Source organism: Martes martes (genome assembly GCF_963455335.1).
Source record: "Martes martes genome assembly, chromosome: 6".
In the NCBI taxonomy this organism is placed as follows: domain Eukaryota; kingdom Metazoa; phylum Chordata; class Mammalia; order Carnivora; family Mustelidae; genus Martes; species Martes martes.
In genome coordinates this window covers 145,284,048-145,309,668 of record NC_137893.1, presented here as the reverse complement: position 1 = coordinate 145,309,668, position 25,621 = coordinate 145,284,048, and the positions used below count along the sequence as shown (strand labels likewise).

The window sequence follows — 25,621 nt, the reverse complement described above, 5'->3', positions numbered from 1 at the left end:
TGTGAACTATCCAGAAGAGGTCAATCCCCTCTGGTTCTTGGAAGGAGGGCTCCCTGACTTGGTGAGAAGGGAGCCCCAGAAAGACCGAAGACCTACAACTAGGGCTCTAGGTACGGACCTGAGAAGGAAGGGCAGCTTTCGATGGGGGCCTGTGAAAGTGCTTAAACCCCAGCCGTACCCCACCTGTCAGGTCCAGGTGACCGCCCCTCCCCTTCTCCCCAGGGGTTCTGTAATGTAGCCACCAGACCCCACAAATGCACACACCAGATGTAAGACACACCCAACAGACACAATGGCACACTTAGGCAGTGCTTCTCCACTGGGCTTGGTGGGGAGGACGGAAAGCGGCCGGGCCCCTGTGGGATCGTGGTCCTCTTGGAGGGGCAGGGAATGCGTTGTTCGAAAAGTCCTCTCTCTGGGGCGATTCTGTGAAGACACGACCCTGCCTCCTCCCCCTTGCTTCCCAGTTCCGGATTCTGTTCCTGGAGCCGGTCGCTGCTCATCAGACTACTGGTGCGTCATTGTCCTCTTGGTCCAGAAGAGTCGTTTAGAAATCAGTTGTAGATACTGTGTGTCTAGCCACGTGCTAGCCCTTGTGGGAGGTAATAACCAGATTAATCCCGTGCCCATTGAACTTGAGTCTACTTATGAGGGCTGTATAAATTCTAAGTTACATACTACTTTAAAGATAAATCTTGTCAGGGTGAAGGGTGAAAACCCTTCTCTGTGCCCCATCCTGTCCACACCTCCTCCCACCCCCTTTCATTTTGGGTGTGCCCAGATCCATATGAAAGCCACAAAGATTTATAAGGGCCCCTTAGAGCAGCCTCACCAAAGGCCAGGCTTCCTGTTTGTAATAAACTTACTGAAATGTTGTTGGACTGCTTTAGTGTAAGGATATGTGTCCCCCAAGACAAGAGACCTTGAGAGCTAGCTTTTCAGTGGTTAAGGTACCAAGGATGACTTCCAGATTTTAGGCATCCTTCTGCTTATTCTGTCATTTTTTTTTTCTTCCTGGGAAAATAGCCAAGATGATTGCAAAACATAGGCTTTTTAAAAAGACAGAACTTCATGAGTATAAGAATTAAATTGAGGGCCACTCCTATAATAAATCTGGAATTTGAATTTTAATTCCTAACACATGTGTTACACCCCCCCCCCCCAAATGTGTGATAACCCTATTTAGCTGAAGATGCTTTCTTGCTTGTGAGGTTAGTATTCTCCTATGGAGACTTTCTGTTTAGAGTTTGTCTTTTTTGGGGGGAGTGGGGAGGACACTCTTACCGTTAATTGGGGTCGCTTTTGGAATTCCCACGCCTCCTTTTTCCAATGACTCTGGTCTTCTCTGAGCAATGACGGAGGACAGTTGCTGGAAACGTCGCCAGGTTGTAAGGAGGAAACTGCTGGCGTATCTCCAGCGTCCCACCTCTGAGAGTTCCCTTGCATGACTCAGTATGAAAAGTCCGGGGGAGGGGAGCGGGTAGAGAGAAGAAACCTTTGTTTCCTTTTCTGAGTCGCCAAGGACTTTTATGAAGGTTTTTATTTAATTGCCCCGATTTCCTTCTCTTGGACCGCAGCCTGTGATGAAGGCAAAGAAACCCTCCCCCCAGGATGGCCTTTGGGAACTGAGTGTGTGAGCCGGCCCGGCCTCCCACAACTTGGGGGAAACATTTTTTTCTTTTCTACTTAGTGATCATCATTCTCGGTGCACGGATGGATGAGGAATTTCAAAGAAAAACAAACTGTTACTCAGATTTACTAAAGGAGTGGCCCAAATTTTTGCCCAGAGGAAGAGAAGGGGCCTTTCCTCCTCTGCCCTTCCTGTGCCAACACACCCGGGGCCAGGATGCCTTCCTTGGGGACAGGATGGCTGCCTGTCCCCTGCCTCCCCTGGACTGGTGTCTTCGCCTGGGGCTTTGCTTTCCCTGGTCAAGCAGCTTCTCTGGTCATTTGGTATTTTTAGTGCCAGGGTGCAGTGGGGTCTGCGCGTCACAGGTGCAGTGGACAGAAAGATGTGGGGGTGAGGGCACTTGGCCTAAGGGGGCCCCCCCCCGCCCCGGGTGGAAGAGGCTGTCAGGGCCGGTGGCCAGCCTGCTGTCGGTGACGAGGGACCGGCTCTTTGCCCAGGGTCTCCCCACCAGCTCGTTAGCAGTCCCGTGAAGGCCGCGGACAAAGACCTGCTTGTGTGCGTCGGCGGTGTGGGCATTTCTAAGCTCTTCAGATCTTCTCCCAGGGAAAGCAGTTTTGTCTTTTTAAAGGTTGTTTGGGAGAAACCAGAGCAGTGTGCGTGTGCGTGCGTGTGTGTGTGTATTTTTTACATATATATATATATATATATATATATACACACACACACATATATATATATATTTTAAATAGAGGCTTTGAACTTTGCAATAAATGTGTTTTGGGGCTAACTTCCTCGGACGTCGGCGGGCTCCTTCTCCCTTCTTGCCTTTCAGCGATTCCTTTCACTCCTCAGAGTGGGCGTGAGGAGCCGAAGGATGTAAAAACATGGGATGAATTTTGCTAAAATAAGCCCCAGGGAAAGTTGGAGGGGGAGGCATCCTGAAGATGTGGGGTCCAGTGAGATGCAGAAATTACATGTTCCTTTAGGGTATGTTTTCTTTCCACCCGATCTTTTTCTAATTACAGTGGTTCGGACATGTGAACCGAGGGAAGACTGTTCCAGGTAAAAGGATGTAAAGGGTCTTAGAGGAAGGCTAAACTGTGAGGTCTTTTTCTGCCTGATTTTGTTCATTTTTAAATCTTTTTTAAAAATATTTTATTTATTTATTTGACAGGCAGAGATCACAAGTAGGCAGAGAGGCAGGCAGAGAGAGAGGAGGAAGCAGACCCCCTGCTGAGCACAGAGCCCGATGCAGGGCTCGATCCCAGGACGCTGAGATCACGACCTGAGCCGAAGGCAGAGGCTTTAACCCACTGAGCCACCCAGGCGCCCCTTTCTGCCTGATTTTAAAGCCAGCTTATAAATTTTTATGGAACGTGTATGTGTGTGTGTCTTCACCCTGATGGTCAACCTAGTGTTTGCCCCCGTCTCTGCTAGTGTCTCCGAGACGCCGCACTCTTTCCTGCCAGCCTCGTCCTTACCGGAAACGGCTCTGTCCCTCTTTGAGGTATTTACCAACAGTCAAGCATGTACTTGGCTTTCTCGTAGGGCCTGCCTCTGATACAGACGGAGGTACTATATATAAATATCCCCAAATAGCTTTTATTTTTATGATGGTTAGATTTTTGCCTACATATTTAAGGTTTTGCTATATGAACGGGTTTGCTCTAGCGTCCGAAAGGCAGCGAAGTCTCGGAGGGCACTGCAGAGGTATCACTGAGTGTTAGGGAGGGCAGCGTGCCTCATCGGTAGCGTGACGCGAGCCCCGGCTGCGCTGGATGGAGAAGACAGAAAAGGGATGATCAGCTCCCAAGTGATTACAGGCTCCGTGTACGCCCGTGCTCCGTGCACTGTTTGAGCCCTTGGTGACCGAGCTGGGCCCATTTTGTCTCCATTTTGTGGATGGAGAAACCAAGGCCGGAGACTTTAGATGGCCTCCCGGGGTCACAGCAGAGGCAGGATGGGGACGAAGCCGTGCATCGGAGACTCTCGGGACGGTGCTCCCTGTCTGTGCTTGGAGAGTTTCCTGGTCGGCTCTGTCTGATCCTGGGAACCCCGTGGTGTCGTGAGGTTTTTCTCCCGCACACCTGTTCCAGCCTCAGCTTTGAGCCTTTGTCCTGGGAGGTCGACACCCCTCTTGTCATTCATGGCTCCCGATTGGCATTCTTGAGTTCTGAACCTCCCCCTCGCAGACACACTGTCGCCGTCTCTGCTGCCCACCCTAAGGGCTCCCCAGTACTCACCCTGTGGTGGCCAGAGCCACACTGGGGCCTGAGCGGGGCCTTGCCCGGCACAGGTCCCTCCAGACCGCCTGCTCCTTTTCTCCTCTCCCACTTCCTCCCCCTTGTATTTCCCTTAAGCAGATTATTTAATTCTATCTCGGGTAATGGCTTCTTCTGTGTCCAAACTCGTTCTTAATGTTGCACACCTTTGACACATGAAGGAAGGTACCCCTACCCCTAAATGGGGCATTTGCTGGGACCTGACTCAGTATTCTAAGTCTAATTATTATTTATTACTGTAATGTTCCAGTTTTCCTTTCACTGCGCTCACAATTAAATGCAACAGAATTAAAAGGAACAGACACCGTCTGGGCCCTTATGCTCGGATTGTGGTCCATGGACCTGCGTCATTGGTATCAGCTGGGAGCTCGTTAGGACTGTAGACTCGCAGCCCCTCCGACTTGCAGAACCAGAGCCCACGTTCTTTTTTTTTTTTCTTTTAATATATTTACTTACTTGACGGAGGGATGACAGTTAGGCAGAGAGGCAGACAGAGAGAGGTGGAAAGCAGGCTCCCCGCTGGGCAGGGAGCCCGATATGGGGCTCGATCCGAGGACCCTGAGATCATGACCTGAGCTGAAGGCAGAGGCTTAACCCACTGAGCCACCCAGGTGCCCTCAGAGCCCATGTTCTTAACAAGACGTCCAGGTGATGATGGTAGGCAAGCAACACAGAGGAAACACCGAGAAGCTGCTCCTTTCTTTCCTTTTTTTAAGGGTGCGTGTTACGTCTTGGTCCCAGCTGAAAGCCTCCAGTGTCATGGTTAGCGAGGGTCCCAGTGAGGTTTGTGGGGGATGTCAAGTGGAGACAGGTTTCTTGATGTAGGCAGAGAGCGGCTTCTGAAAACCAGAAGGATGGAATTGAAAGTAGCCTTAGTTAATTAGTGAGCGATTATCCTGAAGCGGATGGAAGCTCCGTGGGGAGCTTGGGTTGCCCTGTGCGATGCTGTGCAGCACGAGGCCTGTCCAGACTGTGCTGGTCAGGGAGCGCCGGCCTCGGGGTCCCCCGCCTGGTGTACACCTCTCCCCTAGGGGCCCACAGGGTCTCAGTTCTGAATGGTCTTTTTAAAAGGATTTTGCTTATTTATTTGAGAGAGAGAGAGAGAGAGCGAGCACGAGAGGGGGAAGGTCAGAGGGAGAAGCAAACTGCCCGCTGAGCAGGGAGCCCAATACGGGGCTCGATCCCGGGACTCCAGGATCATGACCTGGGCCGAAGGCAGTTGCTTAACCTACGGAGCCACCCAGGCGCCCCTGAATTGCCTTGATGATTCTGGATGACATGTTCCAGATTCCACGGGGCTGCCTAACGAATCCTCCTATGGTGTTTACCCCTGCCCCATATTAGATTACTCAGAGCTGGATGCGTGTTCCCCTGGCCCCACCGGGGTTTCCCTAGAGGCCAGATTTATCTGCAGGCCCTCGGTTTGTAATCAGCTGAGTGGAGGAGGAAGGCTTCAGGACCCTTTCTCTAATATAGAAACGGAAAACGGCATCTAAGAATTTCCCTTCCCATCCAGGCCACACTTGATAGCACAACTCCAGGTTCGCATGGTAACAAAACAGATTTTGTTTTTGTTAAAAAAAATTAATATGAACTCAAACCTGTCACTGAGGACACTGACCGTTTTCTTTGTTCTCTAATGCATTGGCCTTGGGACAGGTGCCTCTCGGAGTTTATTGGGAACTTTTTGTCCATGTTCTTCCTTATCTTAGTAATGAGAGCTGTAACTCCGTGTTCTCTTCCTCGTCTTCTGGTCTTCCCGGAAGCCTCCAGTTCGTCGAGTTTGTGCCAGGAGCCCTCCTCTACTTACTGCGCCTTCGGATTCTCTTCCCATCCTTCTTCCTCCTTGTCTTTTAATTCTTGTCTTAATAATTAAGTTCGTTTTTTAGGGTCTGCCTTTTCTCTTAAGTCCTCTCCAGTTCCTTCTGGGACTAGTGAGGGAATAAACATTAACTCAGAGCAGCTACACACGCAAATGAGAACCCAGAAGCATGTTGGTTTTGTTCAACTGTCTTCCAGACGTGCGACTCTGGGCGTGCGACAGCCCCAGGCGCTGATTTTGATCTGCATGTACGGAGGAGCCCCGGGGCTTCGGGCAGGGAAGGGGGGCCTGCCTGCGTGGGCGCACAGGGGGTTGGCAGGGGTGTGGGTGGGGGGCTGTCAGTGGGGCGGCTGTGTGGGTGGTCCGAGGCTCCGAGCCTCTGTGGTGAAATTGGAAAGGAGGGGTTGGGGGATCGCAAGACCTTCTGGGGACAAAGGCTGAGCTGGGCTACTCGTTAGGTGCAGAGAGTAAGAAAAAGGAGAGTCTGGGTGACTGGTTAGCAGGCTTTGGCCTTGAGAAGGGCGTCTCCAGATTTCCATGTTCTTAGGGCAACCTGATCAAATAAGCCTTGGGCCAGCTGAAGGTTTTTTCCTTTTTTTTTTTTTTTTTTAATTTTTCCAGAGCGGTTTGTCTTAAATCCTACTGTAGACCTGAAAAGTGGCCAGAGAGGACGCCTGGCCCTCTCTGTTCCCTCGTGTGTGCCCCAGACCGCAGGTCGTCCACCGCGGGGGTGGGGAGGGTGGGGGGGGGGACCCGGCTCATGGTTTGGGAGCCCCCTCTTCTAGGAGAACTCATCGGACCCACAGGAAGCGTGTGGCAGTGTTTCGGAGACAGCACCGGGGCTGTGCTGTGTGGGGGCAGCGGTCCCGCTCTGGGGAGAAGCTCCTGGGAGCTCAGGGAGGGGGGGAGGTAACAGCACGTGGCCCACCTGGTGTCCGCACGGCAGCCCGGCCCTGTGGCCCAGACGACCGCCCTGGAGGCTCTTCTCTACCCCGGTTAGTGAGGTGCCGCCTGGGGACACCGGTGCCATCAGAGAAGGTTGACCTGAAGGGGGATCTGGCCCGGCCCCGCACTTGCCAAAGCCTTCCTTGGCGAAGACCAGAATGTGAGCATCGCCTTCACCTGCGGTTGCCCCGGGGATGCGCACGAGCTCTTTCTCCACCAGTGAGGCTGCGTCTGCTGATAGAGGAAGGTGAGTCCGACGGGAAGGAGTCGCTGAGTTTGGAGCAGCGGAGACCCAACTCTATAAAGTGTTCTGCTCTGGCCTCAAGAAGCCGTAGTGTGCATGGTGAGTGAACCCAGTAGAGTAAGTGTGCATCGCTCTGATTTATTCATCGGACGTGTCCTCCGCTTCCCAGCCTGTCCCGGGCTTCACGCGGCTGCTCCTTGGTGTGACTCCCGTGAATGCTGGCGAGCCGTAAAATAACTTTGTATAATCTTGATTTAAAAAATCCCAAGCGTAATAATTTAGGTAAGGGTTTGTCGTGTATGGTAGCACGCATGCTTCTAATCTCTGCCCTTAGATGCAAATAGTTATGGGAACGTCTATTTTTTTTTAAAGATTTTTCTTATTTGACAGAGAGCATGAGCACGGAGGAGGAAGCAAGGGGAGAGGGAGAAGCAGGCTCCCCACTGAGCAGGGAGCCCGATGCGGGGCTCGATCCCAGGACCCCGGGATCATGACCTGAGCTGAAGGCAGATGCTTAACTGACTGAGCCACCCAGGCACCCTTGAAGTTATTCTAATTTCAAAGAGCTAGATTTCCTTAAAGGGAAGGGAATCTGTAATGTGAGAGCTGACTTCAAAGAGGATGGCGGTCCTTCTGGGAGGGGGAATCCAGAGACTTTAGCTTGTGTTTGCTGCTAACTTTTGTGCTCCAGAGCCCACGAGCCTCCTGCAAAGTCCATGCAAAACTTCATTTGTATTCATTTTTCTGGAGCCCATACCTTTTATTCAATTTTCAGAGGAGGAGCTAACCTCCCCCCCCAAAACTGGGACTCTCTGCAGAGTGTTTTCTTGACTGGGATAGCAGGGTCACAGATTTAAGAGACTCCGCATCTCTCCCGTTGAGGCTCCTCGAGAGCAGGTTCATTGGTTCCTGTTTACTTGTCCAGCAGCAAACCGAGCCGCACGTGTTCTGTTCAGACAGCGGCCCAAGAAGGTTCATCAGTGAGGCTTAGTCCGTGAGCAAGCGCCATCCTGCTTCAAAGACCCCAGACGTACCCGGGATGTGGCGTTATTTCTGCTCCGTGCATGGCATCGTGTCTAAGGAGAAAAAGCACCTGGGTCGGGTGCAGTGTGGACAGATGTTCTTCCTCTTCCTCTCCCTCCTGCCCCCTCCCCTGCCTCCCACCATGGTTACAGGTAGATTTTGGAGATGGGACAACCACCACTAGGAATTTCTAGAGGCCACATCCATGCAAAGGCTTCGCCCTAAACTTGCAGAGGAGGGTGTTCTCTGTTTTGGGGCTCTGATTTCTCAGGTCCACTTGTTGGCCTGTGTTGTGGAATAATGACCAGTGGACACGTCCCAGGACAAGGAGAATCACTGGCACTGAAACCCAGCGGGGTTTACCTTTGTTCCGACTACATAGAAAACACGCCCTGTTAGTAGCTAGCGGGTACCGTGCTTGCCATTTGTCGGGAACTGTTTCTAAGCTTTTTATATGTACTAACTAATTTTATCCTCCCAAGAAATGGCTTGGGTTGAATAGGTCTTGTTCAGAAATGAAAAGGAAACAAAGCCACATAGTGAGTAATCTCTTCCTGCAGGCTGGTCGGAAGTTTGCGATAACATTCCTACCCATGACATTGCATTCTTGGGTGAAGTGTGGAGATTGAGTTGAAGGCTGGGAGGGGAGGGCTCTGCCTTGTCCAGACTCTTAGGAACGGGAGGAGCCTGAAATGCCATGGAGATAGACCTTTCTGCACACTCTGCTTGCTTGCCTCTGCCCCCCACCCAGTGTGTGCATTCTGCATTCTGCACATTCTCGTGGCCTCGCAGTGCTCATCTTTTCTGTGGCTGTCTAGAATCGAGACTTTCTGGGACACTGGGTGGCTCAGTCGAGTCTGCCTTCAGCTTAGGTCATGATCCCAGGATCCTGGGATCGAGTCCTGCATTGGGCTCCCTGCTCTGCGGGGAGCCAGCTTCTCCCCCTCCCTCTACTTGCTGCTCCTCCTGCTTGTGCACTTTTTCTCTTGCTCGCTCTCTGGCAAATACATAAAATCTTTAAAAAAATGAAACTGAAACTTAAAAAAATGTTTTATTTATCTTAGAGAGAGTGCGCGAGTGCCCATAGATGGGGGAGAGTGGAGGGAGAGGGAGAGAGAGGAACTCAAGCAGACAGGGCTGGAACCCGTGACCCTGACACTGTGTCCTGGGCTGAAACCAGGAGTTGAACGCTCAGCCACTGTAGCTCCCAAGACACCTCTAGAATTGAAACTCTGAGGGGAGGGTTTACAGCACGTTATGACATATGGGATAGTAGTTGGTCAGTAAAAATGGGGTCATTTAATCCGTTCTCAGCCTTCATTGAACACCCACCCATGGGTCAGCAGGAACTGGGGAGGTTTTGTGGCGAAACAAGGAAAAAAGGTCTTTACACTTGATTTGTTCCCAGGCTCGTCGGGAAGACAGACAGGTGACCCAGGCGTTCTGGTGTTGAGGGAAGCGTGGTGCTCTGAGCTCCTTGAGAGGAGGGTCTGAGTCAGCCTGGAGGTAAAAAACCGGGCAGGCTGGGGGAGGGGCAGAAGGTGGCGTTTGGATGAATGAGTAAATTCGTGGTAAATGCCTGCTGTTACCGTGATGAGCATCAAGAATGTGACAGCCTAGAGTGTTTTATGCAAATAGGAAAGGTCGAAGTGGTTTTCCACGTGAAAACCAGAATACCTTCTAAACCTGGAGATATTGGGGTCCCCAGCAGAATGCTGTGTTATGTTATCATGTTGGAAAAGAAGTTTAAGTATTTGATACTGTTTGGGGCCTTCCATTTCTTATAGTTAGTTTTGAAGAAGTCTGATGCTTTTATAGAAAGGGATAATAAATAAGGTCTTGTTTTTTTTTTTTTTTTTTTTTTAAAGAGCGAGAGTGCAAGTGAGGGGGGAGGGGCTGAGGGAGAGGGAGAGAGAAACTCTCCAGCAGACTCCCCACTGAGCGTGGAACCCAACGTGGTGCTCGATCCCAGGACCCTGAGATCGGGACCTGAGCTGAAACCAAGAGTCAGATGCTCAACTGATTGAGCCTCCCAGGTGCCCCAGGTGCTTAAATGTGTGTGCATGTCAGTGAATGCTACACATCATTTGTCGTCATTCTCTCCCGCTGTGGGGGGTTGTGTGTCCTCACCAGCCCAAGTGCTTCCCATGTAGAGGTGACTTTTGTACATGGCGGGATGTATCCCGGAGCGGCTAGACCCCTCTGAGGACGAAGCATGAAGTCGATGGAAAATATTTTTCAGGTTTGGCCGGTGAGCTTGTTGGAGTAAAACAGATGCTCACTGTGTCTGGTGGCTTCCGCAGGCACGGAGAAGCTGCTGGTCTCCTCGGGCTGTTGCTTGTTTGACCTTTGATGCCAGCTTCAGATAGGTGTTGTACAGATGAACGTTTCTTCTTTGGGAAAATGACTGTGTCAGCGAAAGGTGTTGGTGTTGGCGAGTGGGATTGCTGCCTGATCTCACGGGGGAAGGGAATTCCCAGGTGAGCTGGCTTGAGCCCCTGGACTGCGGACACCCCAAAGGTAGGAGCTCTCGTAGCCCCAGGACTTGGTGCACTTTGGTAAACATTTGGGATTGAGCTCCCCTTTGCTTCTCCTAGCAGGGGGTACTTCCTTTTAAGTTATCAGCAGTGGAAAGAGGAAATTGTCTTATTCTGCCTAAAACCGACGCGGGGGAAGGCCAGAAGTTGTTGAAACGGCACACAGTCTCCTCTAGGTCTTTCCTCAGTCCAGCTGGGTGCTCCCTTTTGTGTGCTCAGCAGACAGCATCTTTGATTTTCCGTGAACTTACAACCTGTCCCTTGCTAACACGGTCTCCACGTTATAACCACTTGAAAAGACGCCGCCCACACCCTGTAGGGGCACCTGCTTTGATCCAGCTGCCTTTGCGAAGGAGTTACCCAGTTGAAAGGCTTCGGCAGAAGGTCTCTAAAGACAGAGTTGCTGTTAAGCTCGGATTACGTAATGGTATTGCGTGGACCCCATCTCTGCGGCTCTGCCCTCCTTCTCCACGTGGAGACGGTTCTCAAGGTCTGTCTGCTGAGTGTGAAGCCAGGATCTCCTCTTCCGACAGCTCTGCTTTCCACTCCTTCGAAGGCCAGTCTCGCCGGCTGGGTTGCTTTGTTCAGTGTCAAAGGCGACATGATGATTGCTGGTCCATACGTACCCAGGGAGGAGACGTCCGGGGGTGGGGGAGCTGAGATTGGAATAGTTGCATTAACCCCCCGGAACACCCTTTTCCCCTCTCTCTTTGGCGATCTGCAGACATTCCAAGTAACCCCACCTTCATCTAGAAGGTCTCTCTCCCTGCGGGCTGGGTAGCACTTGAATTACAACAGAGGGGAGAGGGACTGAGACATTGGCTAGGTGGATGGGATAAACAGTGGCTGCCACCTCGGGCATCTGATCCAGAAGGAAAAAGCATTGGTAGAAAGAAGTGTTCTCAGGGCGCCTGGGGGGCTCAGTCGGTTAAGCCGTTACCTTCGGCTCAGGTCACGATCCCAGGGTCCTGGGGTCAAGTCCCACACTGGCCTCCCTGCTCAGCGGGGAGCCTGCTTCTCCCTCTGCCTCTGCCTGCCGTTCTCCCTGCTTGTGCGCCCTCTGTCTCTCTCTGACAAATAAATAAATAAAATCTTCTAAAAAAATTAAAAAAAAAAAAAGACGACGACATATTCTCTGTGCAAAGGGGAAGGAATGGCGAGAGAAACGTGAACTAAAATCATTCAGCTGTCTTCGCGGAAGCCGTCCTTCCTTAAGGAAGTTGTCAGTGGTTGCAAAGATTTTTTGAAAATCGTCCAAGTCGTTCCTGGTTCCTTTTGCTGGTTTTTGTGACCGTTCACTTTACAGATCGTCGCTGGATGAAACCTTGGGGATTGCGTGAATCTTAACACTCCCATCTGTGCAGAACAGTGTTTCATTTTTTCCCCTCTCGGCTGTAATGGTCAGATTACAAGAGGTTGGAAGATGGTTTGGCATTTAGGCCACTTTGGTTTTCCAGCTCAGAATAGAAAGATGGAAGGGCAGAGACCAGGTGTCCTAGCTGTTTGGGCAAATGGAGAAGAAAGAACAGGAAACAAAAGACATGGCTATCCGGCTGGCATCGCAAGTCTTCCGGGGAACAGGGTGGGTGGCCGGGGCTCAGGCAGTGCTCCAGGGAATCATGGCTCTGGGAAGTTAAGCCCTTCCAGGGCCCTACAAAGGAGCGGGCTGGAGAGTCGCTTTCTCTGGTCTGCAGCTGCCACAGGGAAGCCAGCCCCGTGGCGGGCGGTGTGCAGAAGATTGTGGTCACTGTGGAAGGAGACCCTGCCTTTATGACTTCCAGAGCAGGGGACACCCTGACCAAGGTCCTCACGTTCCCAGTGTAAGGTACTAGTTATGTTGAAGAACCTACTACCTGAAGATTCAAAACATTTTTTTTGGCTGGAACACATACGTCCATCAGCAGGGGGACTGTTGGAACGGAGCTCTCTCAGATCGTAACCACCCTGGTCAGAGGAAAGTAAATTTCTTGTGTCGGGAAGAGGGGGGACCATTTCTGCAGGATGTTTAAGTACAACACAGTGGTCCTGAGTGTTCTGTGTCCTGGCTTCTCAGGGTGTCTGTGACGTAGGCCTGAGGGTTAGCGCGTTCTGCAGTTAGTGGATGGATATATTAGCACAAGGACATTCTGGGTGTTGGCAGTGCAGCAGCAAGCAAAATGGGTCCCTAAACTCTGGACTCTGGTGGCGGTGGTGGGCAGTGACAGACTGCTGACACACATGAAGTGGTTGCCTGAGCTAGGAGGAGACGGAGACAGTGGGGTGGCGGGTGCCGTGTGCGGTGAGGGGGGTGAGGACGTGCGGGAGGCACCTCGGAAGTGAGGGTAAAGTGTTCCCGGGGAGGCCCAGTGGGACTGCCGGCCCCGAGGTGGACGTGAGCTTGGCCTGGTCAAGGAGGCTCACAGGAACCCCGAGAAGGCTGCGGGGAGGGGGGGCAGCAGCCAGGCCACACAGGGCCCCGTAGGCCCCCAGCCCGCCCTGTGGTCTCCCCGGTGTTTGTGTTGGAGTCTTAAGCCTTTTGTGGCAACAGGACTTCTAACTGGTAAATCTGAGCAGGACAACGGAAACTTCTGTGCGGGATTTACTTTGCTGGAAACTGAAGGCTTCTCGCTTCGACCTCAGTTGCTGGTAGGCCGCCGCCGCTGCACGTCTCTTTGCTCAGTTACAGCTCTTCTTGCTCTTTTTTTTAATTGTTGAAAAAAACCCCTTGTCGCGTACCGTTTACCGTCCTTACCATCTGTGAGCGTAGAGAACAGGATTGTCAACCACACGCACGGTTCTGTGCACCATCTCTGGAACTTTGTCCCTTGGAAAGCTGAAACTCTGTCCCCACTCCCTGTCCCCCAAGTCCCCGGCAGCCGCCAGTCTGTGTTCTGAGAGTCTGACCCTTCTGGACACCGCAGCAGTTGACGTTAGTGGACTCCCGAGGTGTCTGTCTTTTGGGGACCGGCTTCCTTCGTTAGCCCGATGAGGTTTGCTGCTGCCGGAGCACGGGCTGGATTGCCTTTTTTTTTTTTTTTTTAAGATTTTATTTATTTATTTGACAGACAGAGATCACAGGCAGGCAGAGAAGCAGGCAGAGAGAGGGGGAAGCAGGCTCCCTGCTGAGCAGAGAGCCCGATGCGGGGCTCAATCCCAGGACCCCAGGACCACAACCCGAGCTGAAGGCAGAGGCCCAACCCACTGAGCCACCCAGGCGCCCCAGGATAGCCTTTCTAAGCCCCCTGGCATCTGTCTGCACGTGTAGACCATGTGCCCTCCGGCCTCGCGGACATGGTGGCTGCCACATCTGGCCACCCTAGGGCATGGGGACAGGACATGCACGCGGCCCAGACCCTCCCCAGGAACGGCCCCCGTGCCGTCACAGGAGAAGCCAGGAAGTCCGCTGTTTCTCCGCAGGGTCCGAGAAGGGCTCCCGGTGCGGGAGGGTCCAGGCCGTGTCCGTTCCACTGAGCGAGGTTTCGAGGAGGATCCAGAAGGGGTTGGTTTGGGATGATGAGGTGATCAGTGGGGAAGGAGGCTTCTCGTCGGAGGGCGCACAGATCCGGTTACAGAGTCGCGGGAGGTGAGAACGTGGGGAGTGGCGAGAACGGGAGCTGGAAGCCGGAGCAGCAGCCAGGAAAGGCGGATAATCGGGTCCCCTGTGCCAGACCGAGGAACACAGAGTCTTTCTGGAAGGCCTCTGGGAGCTCTTGGGGGAGTTTTCAGCAGGAAAAGTGATAACGGATGGGCTTTTGAGGAGGACTGTCCCAGCAGCCGTGTGATTATAGGATATCGCTGGAAACGCCCGCCGTGCACTGATTTACTTACTCCTTGCTCAGTAAATTAATTGCTTCACGAGCAAGCACGGAGTAGGGAGCAGAGGAGAGCGGACACTGTTTGGAGGTGGGAGGTCCAATTCCTTCGAGTGTCGTGTTAATTTGCTTGATTTATTACTGAGTCTCTATGGAGACCAGTCCCATGAGCTGTGCCCCGGGATGAGGCTTCCAACATCCGCGCAGTGGAAAATTCGTTGAAACTCGAATATTTGCCGTTCTGGGAGGTGGGAATATATGTTCCGTGAGAAGGTGTTGACATACTGTCATATACCACGAGCTGTTTAATCTGGAAGTATTTGTGGAAGTGTCATCTGGTGTGAAGGCTGATATTTAATTATCTTGAAAAAAAAAAAAAAAAGGACTGGAAAAGACAACCAGCTTCCAGATTTGAGGGTTCTGCCGTGTGTTTGTTTTTGTGGAAAAGATTTGTGTTCAGTGGCGTTTTTCACCCCCCTCACTGTTCTCACGTGTGTTGTTTTGACTTGTTTGGAAGATAATTTACTTATCTTAAAGAGATTGATTCAACTAATCTGGGAAGTTTGATGACATGCAGTAGAAATTTGAAGTCTCTGCGTTCTCCTGTCTCATGATTGTGTTCATTCCTTGGGTTTGTCCATCCAGTCACACAACAGACGTTTATCAGTACATCCTGTGTCACAGACACTGTGCTGGGATGTGGCAAATAGGACAGACTCGGCTCGTCTCGCCTTCTAGGCAGTGAGGGAGACAGAGCAAATGTATGCCTTACACACACACACTAATTGAGGCAAACCTAGAAATTTATGGAAAAGGTATAATGGTAGGGAATTTGGAGTGGGGGGGAGTCAATGTAGGGTCGTGATGGAGACATTTAAGATGAGGCCTGAAGGAAAAGAGAGCACAGTCATGTGAAGAGTGAGAGGAAGGGGCTTCTAAGCAGATGCAACAGAATGTGCAAAGGCCCCAAGGAAGCATATGGCTTTGGGAGGACTAAAAGGACCGTGAGCCCAGAGTGCACTGGGTTGGAGATGTCAGGCTGGACCACCTACGCCGCGGTAACTAAGGAGTTTGGGTTTCATTTATAAATAGAGAAATCTCATAATCTGTGATACATTTAAAATGATTGCCGACAGAATGAGAGAGCGCGGAGGCCTAGGGAAAACCAGTGGTTAGCTTCTGCTGCGTTGCGGATGTGAGCGAGAATGGCTTGGTGGAGGGCGGGGCTGCTCCAGGGGATGGCTCGGAGTCAGGCGGGCAACACACATGCTCAGCCGTATTGCAGACCTGCGGTTCCAGCAGCTTCGGGGCTGGAGCGAGCCCGCCAGGCCACCCGACGCACAGGGAAACTATGCCAAGGATAGAGTGGCCACCTGTGCTTACAGCTTCCGGGTTCGGTGTGATGAAGCCCGGAAAGCATTAATGAGCTTGTGGGTCTTCAGCAAAACTGAAATGAAAGTTCCAGCATCAACTTGATCTGTGTCGGGGATTTCAGATGAGAAGAAACCGGGGAGACAGCCCCAGCTTGCTACGCATCTAGCTTTCCCTTGGGGTTTTCTCTGATTTCTCCTCCCCTCCGGCTGCTACTTGGTGTGCACAGGCAAACTCTGAATGAGCATTTTGTCATCCCCAAAAGGAGTAGCATATGGGCTTTCACAGCTGGTCATATTTTTTTTTATTACTATATTTAAAACAACATCCAAGATTAGGAAAAGAATTTCCTGGCAACTAGCGTCACAGGCTGTGATAAAATTATTACTGGCTATCGATACGGGCTCCTGGGTACCTCATGTTGGGGTTTCGAGTCCAACGTCTTTGTAATCTGTCCCTCAACAATGCACGTCGATGAGGAAGCAGCAGAAAAAGAGATTTATAGCTTGGGTGTCCCTTCAAGCTTCTGTTTGGTACAGTTAGGACTTCAGAACTTTCCACGTTTGACATTTGGGGTCACAGACGGTAAAATGTTGGGGCCTGCGTAAGAGGCTGTGGGCTCGGGGAGAGAGGGACCATTGGAGCACCATTTCTGTCTGAAATGTTGCGCTTGGGTCTTGACGTTTATGATTTCATTTCGTCCCCACTTGGAGGGAGGTGGTATCTCCCCATTCGTAGGTGAAGACATGAGCCAATAAAGAAAACTCTCGTTTGAACCTGAGTCTCAAGGGAGACTCTCTTCTGTGCCACGCTCATGGGGCAGACTTGCGTGGGGCTGGACTTGTGGGACAGGGGCTCACAGAGTGGTGTGTGTGCAGAGAAGTCTGGGACCTCTGAAAGGGACGAGGACTCATGGGAGACTTTGAAGGGGACCGAACTACCACAGGGCACCTACATTTAGTTTTCCTGATAAGAACTGGACACAACAGAAAGGGTTTTCCGATGCCCCGCGTGGGCCAGGCTCCTTCAGGGCTGACCTGCGAGTTTTCTGGATAGCACTGTGTGTCTCCTTGGGGCAAAAAGCGTCCTTTTTACATTGACGTCCTTTCTCTCCCTCTCGTGTGCATGTTTAGTTTATTTAACCTTTCTTCCCTGCAGACTTGCAAGCCTTGCTGCTTTTCTGGAGAAGTTCCATGTCTCTGGGTCGCATGCCACAGCCTCTTGCCTGCTTTTCTCTCAGGTTTCACCGTGTCGTCCTCCCTCACTTGTCCTAGGTCGCGTAGGCCTTTGGCGCGCTTGCTCAGGGGTTCCGTTTGACTTCCCCTCCCCCGTCTCCTTGTGGAGATAGCGTTTGGGGTGATAAAGTGACTTGGAGGAGTGATGAGCCCGACAAAACCCCAGTCAGTGAACGGGGACGTTAGGCCAGCTGTTGGGGAGCTCGGGCCTCGAAGCCTGGGCCCCGCAGTTGGGCCCAGTCTTAGGTGGGTCGTATGTACTTCCAGTGACAAGAGATCTTTGAGTCACGTGGAAGAAGACAAAAGCTCACGAGAACCGTTGAGCTGTTTAAGATGACAATGGGCAATATGGGCCCAAAGCAGACGTCACAAGCTAGTGGCTTGCCGTCTGTTCTGATGTGCTTTCCGTAAACAGCGTTTAAAAATAATTAAATTTGGTGATTACCGTGTCCAGATTCAGAGACTTCAGTCTTAAATCTTGATTCCAGCCACTCTTGGCAGGCTGGGACACTGGGATGTTGGGCTGCATTTGTCCCTCCCAGGAGCCTGCGTTGCTGGTGACGGCTGAGGCGTGCTCTCTCCAGTGTTCCGCGATCCCCGGGGCGCCCCTGCCCCTGGGGTCCGCTGTAGGCTGCCATCCGCGGTGCCCTGGACGCTGGCGGTCTTCCATCCGGCTTGCTTTGGTCTTTTCCTACAGCACCGTGGCCTCTGGGCACGTGAGCTCACCGGCCCTCATCCCAGATGGCTGGGACATGACATGCTGAGAAGTTTGCCATTTCTTAGTAAAAGCAGAGATGAGAAAAGTCTTCTTCCCTACGCAGAGCCATTGCCGGAGTTCGGGTCAAGGTCTGAGGAAGGGGAAGCGCGTACTGAAGTGGAGCACATAAGGGGTCTTTTGGAGAAGTCGACTGAGAGCTCCGACCACCTCTTCGGTCCTGCCTAACGTGCAGACCCTTCTTGTTTTCCAGAGAAACCGGAAGGATCTCAGCTGGTGTGTGTGTGTGTGTGTGTGTGTGTGTGTGTGTGTGTGTGTGTGTGTTGGAAGAGGGGCTTGAGGAAAAAACAGAGAGATGACAAATAGGAGTGTCTTTACCCCAAAGAAGAGTTGTTTGGGCTGTTGGGTGCAGCTATCTGGAGAGTACTTGGATAATAAAGCCATTTGGGAAGTTTCCAACTCCGCTGCCGCGTTCACTCACCTGTCGTTCATGGGAGCGGACAGTTTCCGGTAGGAGTTGTTGGCGACCGACTTGGGGAGAGCGTGGGATCCTGTTGCGCTCGGGAGGCTAGAGTTAGAATGACCCAGGTGTGCACAGCGAGGCATGCTGTGCTGGGCAAGCAGGAGAGTGTTCATTCTGTGCTTAGCTGGGAGTCCGTGATGGAGCACGGAGATGCGTCTGGCCTGCACCGCTGCTGGGGGGGTGAAGATTCGGAAGACAGAACGTGCGGACCCTAGTAGATCAGTGTCTCGTGATGAGAGACGGGCCCACAGAGCTGTGGGTCTCAGCCGGGCGCTTGGCCCCAGTCCTGGGTGGGAGGGATGCTTCCCCAGGATGGTGACCCCCCCCATTGAGCCTTGAAGGCTGAGTGGCAGGTGGCCAGGCCAGGGCGAGTGGGGAAGAATTCAGAGTGCGAAGTGCAGTTGGAGGGTAGAGGGGCTGCGTCGGGGTGGGCCGTGCTGGAGCTCTCGGGAGCCCGGGCGAAAGGGGAGACGTGGTGAGATTTATGCGTGGCGGCGGTGTGCTAAGTGCATCAGAGCCCGGCCTCGGGACGGCCCGCTGGGACACCCAGGAAGCTGGAACCGGGTCGGGAAGTCCTTTCTGATTTTCAGAGGCAGGGGAGGCTGGGCCCTGGGATGGCCTAGGCCTCGACTTACCTGCTGCCGTGGGTGAGACACTGCTCAGGGGTGCTGGCCCTTTGCCGCTTAGAGGACGGGCTCTGATGCTCAGTGTAGACATGGAAGGATCGAGGATGGTTGATCAGCTTATCATTTTGCCGAGCTCTTAGATTTTGTAAGTTTTTGTTGTTTCTTTTTGAGGGGCGGGAACTTGTAATTTTGCCGAGTTTTGCAGAAGTGAATCACATTTATCAAGATAAATTGTACAAGAAGTTTGTTTGATTATAGCCTTGTTTCTAGGGGAAATGACTCCACCAAAAGAAAGAAACTTCCTGGAGGGCAGGATGCCTGCAGCTGGGTTCCTAAGGGAAGGAGTGTGGCTGTCCCTCGCACTCAGCGGACCTTTACGTGGGCCCCACCCCATCCTGCTGTCAAAACAACTCTTTTCTCTTGCTTTTCGTTAAGAGCTGTGGGAGTCCGGTCTTCTGTACTGTGTGCGGGGGCCTCACTGGCCGCTGGGGCTAGCTCTCCACACAACATCCTGGGTAAGGATTAGCTGCTCCCAGGGTACCCCCGCTGCCCCAGAGCCATCACCCCTGGGGCCACCACTTGGAGGCTAAAGAGACTTTGTGGGTGCAGGTTAGACCGTCCTCCTCGCTCCCCAGGAAAAGTTCAGGAGCCTCTCACTCCACCCCGCAGCCTGGGGCCTCTCTCCTCTCTCTGATCTGTCCTCTGCAGGGCTGCTGGAGTGGATCTCTCAAGCGCAAATCCGAGCCTGTCGTTCCCTGCTTAAAATCCTTCAGCAGGTCCCAGAGCACAGCAGGGGAGGCCCGCAGCCAAGCCCGCTGGCCTGGGCGCCCCCGTAGCTGTGCTCTTCCCGGGGCATCTCCCCACCTGTAGGCCCGGTCCCCTGCCCCCCGTGCCCCTGCTTGCGGGTGGACCCTCCGATGGCCAGCCTGGTTGTGGCCCCCAAAGAAGCACCTTCCCCACTTTAATTGTTCATGTGGATACAAGAAGCCTCGTGCGGAGGACACATCCGTGGTTTCTGTTAAAGGAATCATCGGTCCCTTTTCTCCTTGCATTCTCCTTACGGGCTGGTGAACGTTTGTGGAATGAATAGCTCATGGGCTAGATGCTTTGAGCACTTAGTGCCAGGAAAAACGAACTTTTCTCATTTAAGAAACTGACCTCTTTCCTTAAAAAAAGTCAATTAAAATCATAGTGTGGGTTTTTTTTTTTCCTTTGTTGCCAGGAGCCCCAGAACTAGAATTTTGGGTCCTAATAATCCTAGAATTCCAGGTGGCGGCTGCACTGGCTGTGTGCTGGTTGGGTCTGCCCCGCGCAGCTGTCCTTTCCTGATTTATCCTTTTGTTTGCAATTATTTACTGAGTGGTTGTCATGGGTGGGGCACTGAGGCCACGGTGCTGGGCAGGACGGGCAGGCGAGGCTGGGAGTGGGTGGACCGAGCGTGTCCTCCTGTCGGGCAGGGAAGTGGCAGAAGCGTGGGGGGAGTCAAGGATGACCCCCAGGTTCTGATGCATGTGGGGGTTCCGGGGAGGCTGAGAGAGGAGCAGGTGGGGGAAGGGGTGGCTAGCGGACACCCTGTTGGACACGTCCAGGCGGAGTGTCCTTGAGGTGGCCTGGCACTCGGGAAGAGATTCTGCTCCTCCTCTACCTCCGTCCCCTGCACACGCGTTCTTGCACGCAAAGGCTGTCATTCAGGGATCTCTCTTGCCCACTACAGCCTTGTGGTTCTCATGTGGCTTCGGCCTCCCGGCCACAGGAGAAGGTCTGCTGGCTCCTTGCCTGCTGAGCCCCGGTCCCCAGTGACTTGTCCACAGTGATTCATCCTAGGGAGGGGGGTGGACACACCCAGGTCCTTCACTGGGGCCTTTAGAGATGCTGCCCTCCAGGGAAAGGCCTTCTCTTCCTGCGGGAGCCAGGATGGTGGCCCTGAGCCATCTGGGCTGTGAGGCCTGCGATGTAGAGTAAGTCCCTCTGGACAGTAGAGAACGAGGCCATCACCCAGAAAAGCAGAGATTTGAGAAGTGTGGACCGATCCCCTCCCTGCTGTTTGCCGTGCTGTACCCCTTGGAATGCCAGGGTTCGAGGTGTTAAATGAAGAAGCTTTGTTTGGTCAAGCACGTGTAAAGAGAGAGGGCGCGATCTTGACAGCAGAGCTTGTCAGCACCTTTAAGAGTGAGTGTGCTTTGTGCCTCTTCAAGAGCAGGGTTAGTGTCCAGGGTTTCCCCGATTTCTTCGTGTGTGGATCTGGAAAAGGAGGTGGAACACCTGTCAGTGTCCCATCCTCGCAAATGAAGAGACCGAGTTCCACACAGGTGAGGCCACTCCCTGAAGTCGCACATGTGAGGGCTGGTCTGGAAGGTCGACTCAAACGCCTGTCTTTTCCGTTCATTTCACTGCCCTGTGTGGGTTGATGCTTCTCTCTGTCTTTAAAGTGTGGGAGGCTTGTCCCTCTGGAACCGCATGCGTTGGTCTATGTTTTTTAAAAGATTTTATTTATTTATTCGACAGACAGAGATGATAAGTAGGCTCGGGGGTGGGGGGAGGCGGGGAGGAAGCAGGCTCCCCGCTGAGCAGGGAGCCCGATGCGGGGCTCGATCCCAGGATCCTGAGATCATGACCCGAGCCAAAAGCAGAGGCTTTAACCCACTGAGCCACCCAGGTGCCCTATGTGTATGTGTTCTAAGCTGCACTTGAAGTTCTGGTTCTTAGATTACTCAGGCGTTCTCTACAGGTAGACAGTTAACCTGTGAAAATCCTGGAAAACACACTGTTCTGTTGACGTGATTTCCTTATAAGGTAAGAAATGTATAATAACGCAGGGTCTGGGGCTTTATATTATAAGGATGTGTTGAATTATGAAAATGATGTGAGTTCTGTGAAAATTCGATGTTCTGGAACGTGTCCTTAAGAATTTCCATGTTGTGGGGTGCTTGGGTGGCTCAGTGGGTTAAAGCCTCTGCCTTCAGCTCAGGTCATGATCTCAGGGTCCTGGGATCGAGCCCCACATCGGACTCTCTGCTCAGCAGGGAGCCTACTTCCTCCTCTCTCTCTCTGCCTACTTGTGATCTCTATCTGTCAAATAAATAAATAAAAATCTTAAAAAAAAAAAAGAATTTCCATGTTGCTGCTGTGGCCATTAAAAAAGATGTATTTTCTAAGAGTGTGGTTTTACTGTTATTTGTGATCTTTGTAATTTTTTTCCGAAGTTGTGCTCAATTGCAAACAATTGTTTAAAATAAACTAAGAAGGGAGAGCCATAGGACGGGCGTCTTACTGCTTCTGACATGTCCTCGGCTGAGAGACGGTATTCGGACAGTAGCTGACTCAGAGACACGGAGTTCCTTTGTAGCCTGACAAGAACTGAGCCTGTGAGTGACCACGTGGGCGGTCCCAGGTCACCCGCTGCGGAGCTGTGCTCCGTGGACTCAGGCTCGGTGCTCTCTGCGTTGTAATATATCCTTCCTGGGTTTCCACATCACCTGCAAGCAGCTGACGTCCTTTTGTATGGAAGATGTGCATCTTCTCTATGAAGGGTGTGCGTGTCTCAAGGTTCGTTACCGGTGCACCCTCGTTCTGCTGACACCATCGTTGTCGGTTAGGGGACCAGTCCACCACCTTAGTCCAGGTGCTCCTTGCTTCTCTCCTGGATTGTGGTGATCACTTCCCAACTTGCCTCCTTGCTCCTTGATGTACCCCCTGCTGTTCTTTACCTTCCCAGGAGAGAAACCCCTTTGTTTGGCCTCCACCACTCCCTGCCAGCTCTCATGATTGCTTTACGGGCCCTGCCTTCATTTCCATCCATGTTTCCTGCTCCTTGTTCCGTCATCCTGGGCTCTAGCCTCAGGAACTACTTGCTCCGTGGATGATGAGGTTTTAAGCCGCCACATTCCCAGGTTATGCTCCCCACCCCCACCCCCGGTACTGAATACCTCCCCAGTTCATCCAGTTCTTCCTTCTGGACTCAACTCCCCTGTGTTCTTGAGGAAGCCCTTCCAGACACAGCCTCTCCTTACTACCCTCCCACCAGCCGGTGAACAACCTAACGTAACATGCAGGTGAAGAGTGTGGACAGTGGTTCAAACCCCTGCTGTGCCAGCTCAGTGCTGTGTGACGCTGGGAAAGTCACTTAATCTCTCTGTGCTTCAGCTCTGTAAAATGGAGTTACTAACAGTATTTATCTTTTAGAATTGTCATTAGGATTAAATGAGTTAGCACATGAAAATCAGTCATGAAAGTGCCAGTATGTCAGTCCTATGATTATTTATACTCTAAATCTTACTAGTTTCTATTCAGGGTAAAAAAAAAAAAAAAGAAGTCTTACTGTGTTTTTATACTCATGCTCCTTTCAAAGCGCATGGTATATCGTAGACACTCAGTAAATGCTGCTGACATCAACAAGCAGATTGAAATGGTGCATAAACGCAGGGCACTTATTCAGTGCTTGTCGCGGGACACCCTGCTGTGGTTACAGAAAACAATTTACTTCATCACCACATTAGATGTGTCTTTTTGGAATGACATGTTGATATGAACCGATACTTATCTCCTATTTCACATTCAGGAGCCATTTAGAATTTCGCTCGAAAATTCTGCTCTTTCACGAACAGTTGTAGGGTTGGGCCTAGTTGTCCTTTCAAAGACTGTGTAGACTGGTTGTACGAATCCCGTGTTTAAGTAAATGATATGTCTGTTCTGATGTGTGAAGGGCCTGTCCGTGAAAGCAGTCATTATATTGGATTATGATGTCAGCCTTCGGGAGTCAAGTGCTCATCCTCTGTTTGTGCTTTCCAGAAAGGGGTCGCGATAATCCACATACATTTCTCGACCTCCTCATTCTACATCACTGCTTCGGAGTTAATAAACGTCTCGGTGCAATTTCACATCAGCACAAAATTCACATGTTGGGGCTTCCATTTCCTGTACTTGTTCCGATATGTTTGCCTTCCGTATCGTTTCTCCAGAACTATTCACAGCCCAAGGAACGCCAACAAACTAAGAGACTTAATTTCTTTATTGGTACATTTCTGTTTCTTTATTTGTGTCCTTGTAATTGGGTGCGTTTCTTCAGACCGTGATGATCTGGCCTCTGTTGGAGGGAGGTTGGAAGGAAACAGAGATCCAGAGCAGCTCTGCAAAATGGAACGTCGAGGGGACTGTCTTGCCAAACAATGGTATATGCAGCCAGCATCCTGTAAAGCGCCCGTGTCCACAATGGTGTCATTGACATCTGCACTGTGTGGACTTGTTTGCGGAGAGGTGCCCTAGAGAAGGCACAGCGCGAGGGGTGCTGGTGGTGGTGGTGCCTCCGAGACCCTCCAAGTGACCTGAATGAGGCCAGCCAGGAATGAGGACAAGGCCATGAATGACCCTTTTGTTGCATGGTGGAATGAACTGCTCCAAATGTTCTCGTCAGAAAGAGTGTTGTTTGGCCAGAGTGGCCATGAGGGAGTCAAGAGTTTTTAGACAACTTTCATTTAGTGACTAATATTTGGACTCCGCGACAATATTAAAAAGACTGTTCTGTATTCAGAAGGCCTTAGGTCGTTAAGAAGGCCACTGTAGCGATGCTCAGTAGTGTTAACGTGGCGAGAGAGCATGACTGTTTGCTGTGGCTGTGGGTGGCCAAGTTCTGTCCCCAGGATTTTGTCCCACGATGGGATCTACTTTGCATGCTTACCTGTCCCGTTACACACTTATTTTCCATGCATACGATGGAAATCGCATGTAGGCATATTCTGCTGATTTTCCTAGTATTTTTCTGTCTTTATATATTAATTTACTGGAAAAAAAGGTGGTTTGTTCTCTATTCCTTGTCTGGTTTTCTTAGGAGAGCCTATGCCTTTGGCAATGGTTCTGCCATGATGTCATTGCCTGCGAGCAAGTATAAATTGCTTATTTTATCGGACTGGTTCAGAGAATTTCATTCGAATGAAATCTTTGTTATTTAGCACTTTTTCCCTAGAAGTGGGCCATTGACTGGGATTTAACAACTGTTTTGATGAACGAGTTGTTCTGTTGTAAAAGGATTTCGCACTTAAAGTTTGCTCCTTGGGTTGTGCTATTTTTGTCTTCTGAAAGTTATTTAAAATGAAAAGAATCAGCAGCTAACTGTTAGAGGCTGAAAATTCAAGAGTGATCCCATGATTTCAGGACCAGAGTCTCCACCAGCATCAATTATCCTGTGGAGAGCCCCTGAAAGGGTAGATTAGTTTTGATGGAATTGGTATATTCCATGAATGAAAAAAAAAAAAAAAAGAAAAGAAAAAAGACCAAACGTCGAATGAACTAAGACTACCACAACAAACTGGTGGAGGTAAAAATCGAGACGTTGCTAGGGGTCTAGGAGGGGAATCCTGCTGCTGCCCCCATGGTCCCTAAGCCCAGCCTGGAAGGGGAAAATGTTTTCCCATCCTTGTCTGTTTGAACCCTCTTGGGAAGGCTTTTGAACCCGTGGGCTCTGGCCACTTCAGAAGACTGGCTGGCTTCTAGCTCGCATCCGAAGCCGGGGTTAGGTTTCCTCCCCTTCCTCCTCCCGCTCCTTCCTTCCGGTGAGATTTATGGAGTGGCTAATGAGAGTCCCCCCTGCCATGAGGTCCTTCTCTTAAGGTAACCGAGGGGAGGGAAGCCCTTTCCCTTTTGTGAATCCTACCTGATCCTTTTCTGGACGTAGTTTGATTTGTGTCATGGAGTCTGTCCAGCTGTGTGGTGGGTCTCCCATAGGGGATCTTTCAAGATGTTCTTCCTTGAGTAGAACAGCAGCTCCGAGCAGCGGGCTTGTGGCCTTTTGGACTGTGCATGCCCAGTGCTGGTGAAGCCACCGACTGGAGGGTTTTGTTGTCACTGGAATCAGGTCTGGGTTGGGCTAGGAAGTTGGTGGCCA

At 51.6% G+C, this 25,621-nt stretch overlaps 1 protein-coding gene across 1 annotated transcript in view; it reads left to right on the top strand.

The window, feature by feature from the left end:
• CARMIL1 (capping protein regulator and myosin 1 linker 1) overlaps positions 1-25,621 on the top strand; it is a gene marked incomplete at its 5' end in the record, with an annotated part of 293,134 nt that overhangs the window by 23,145 nt on the left and 244,368 nt on the right. The gene's annotated exons all lie outside the window — the stretch shown is intronic.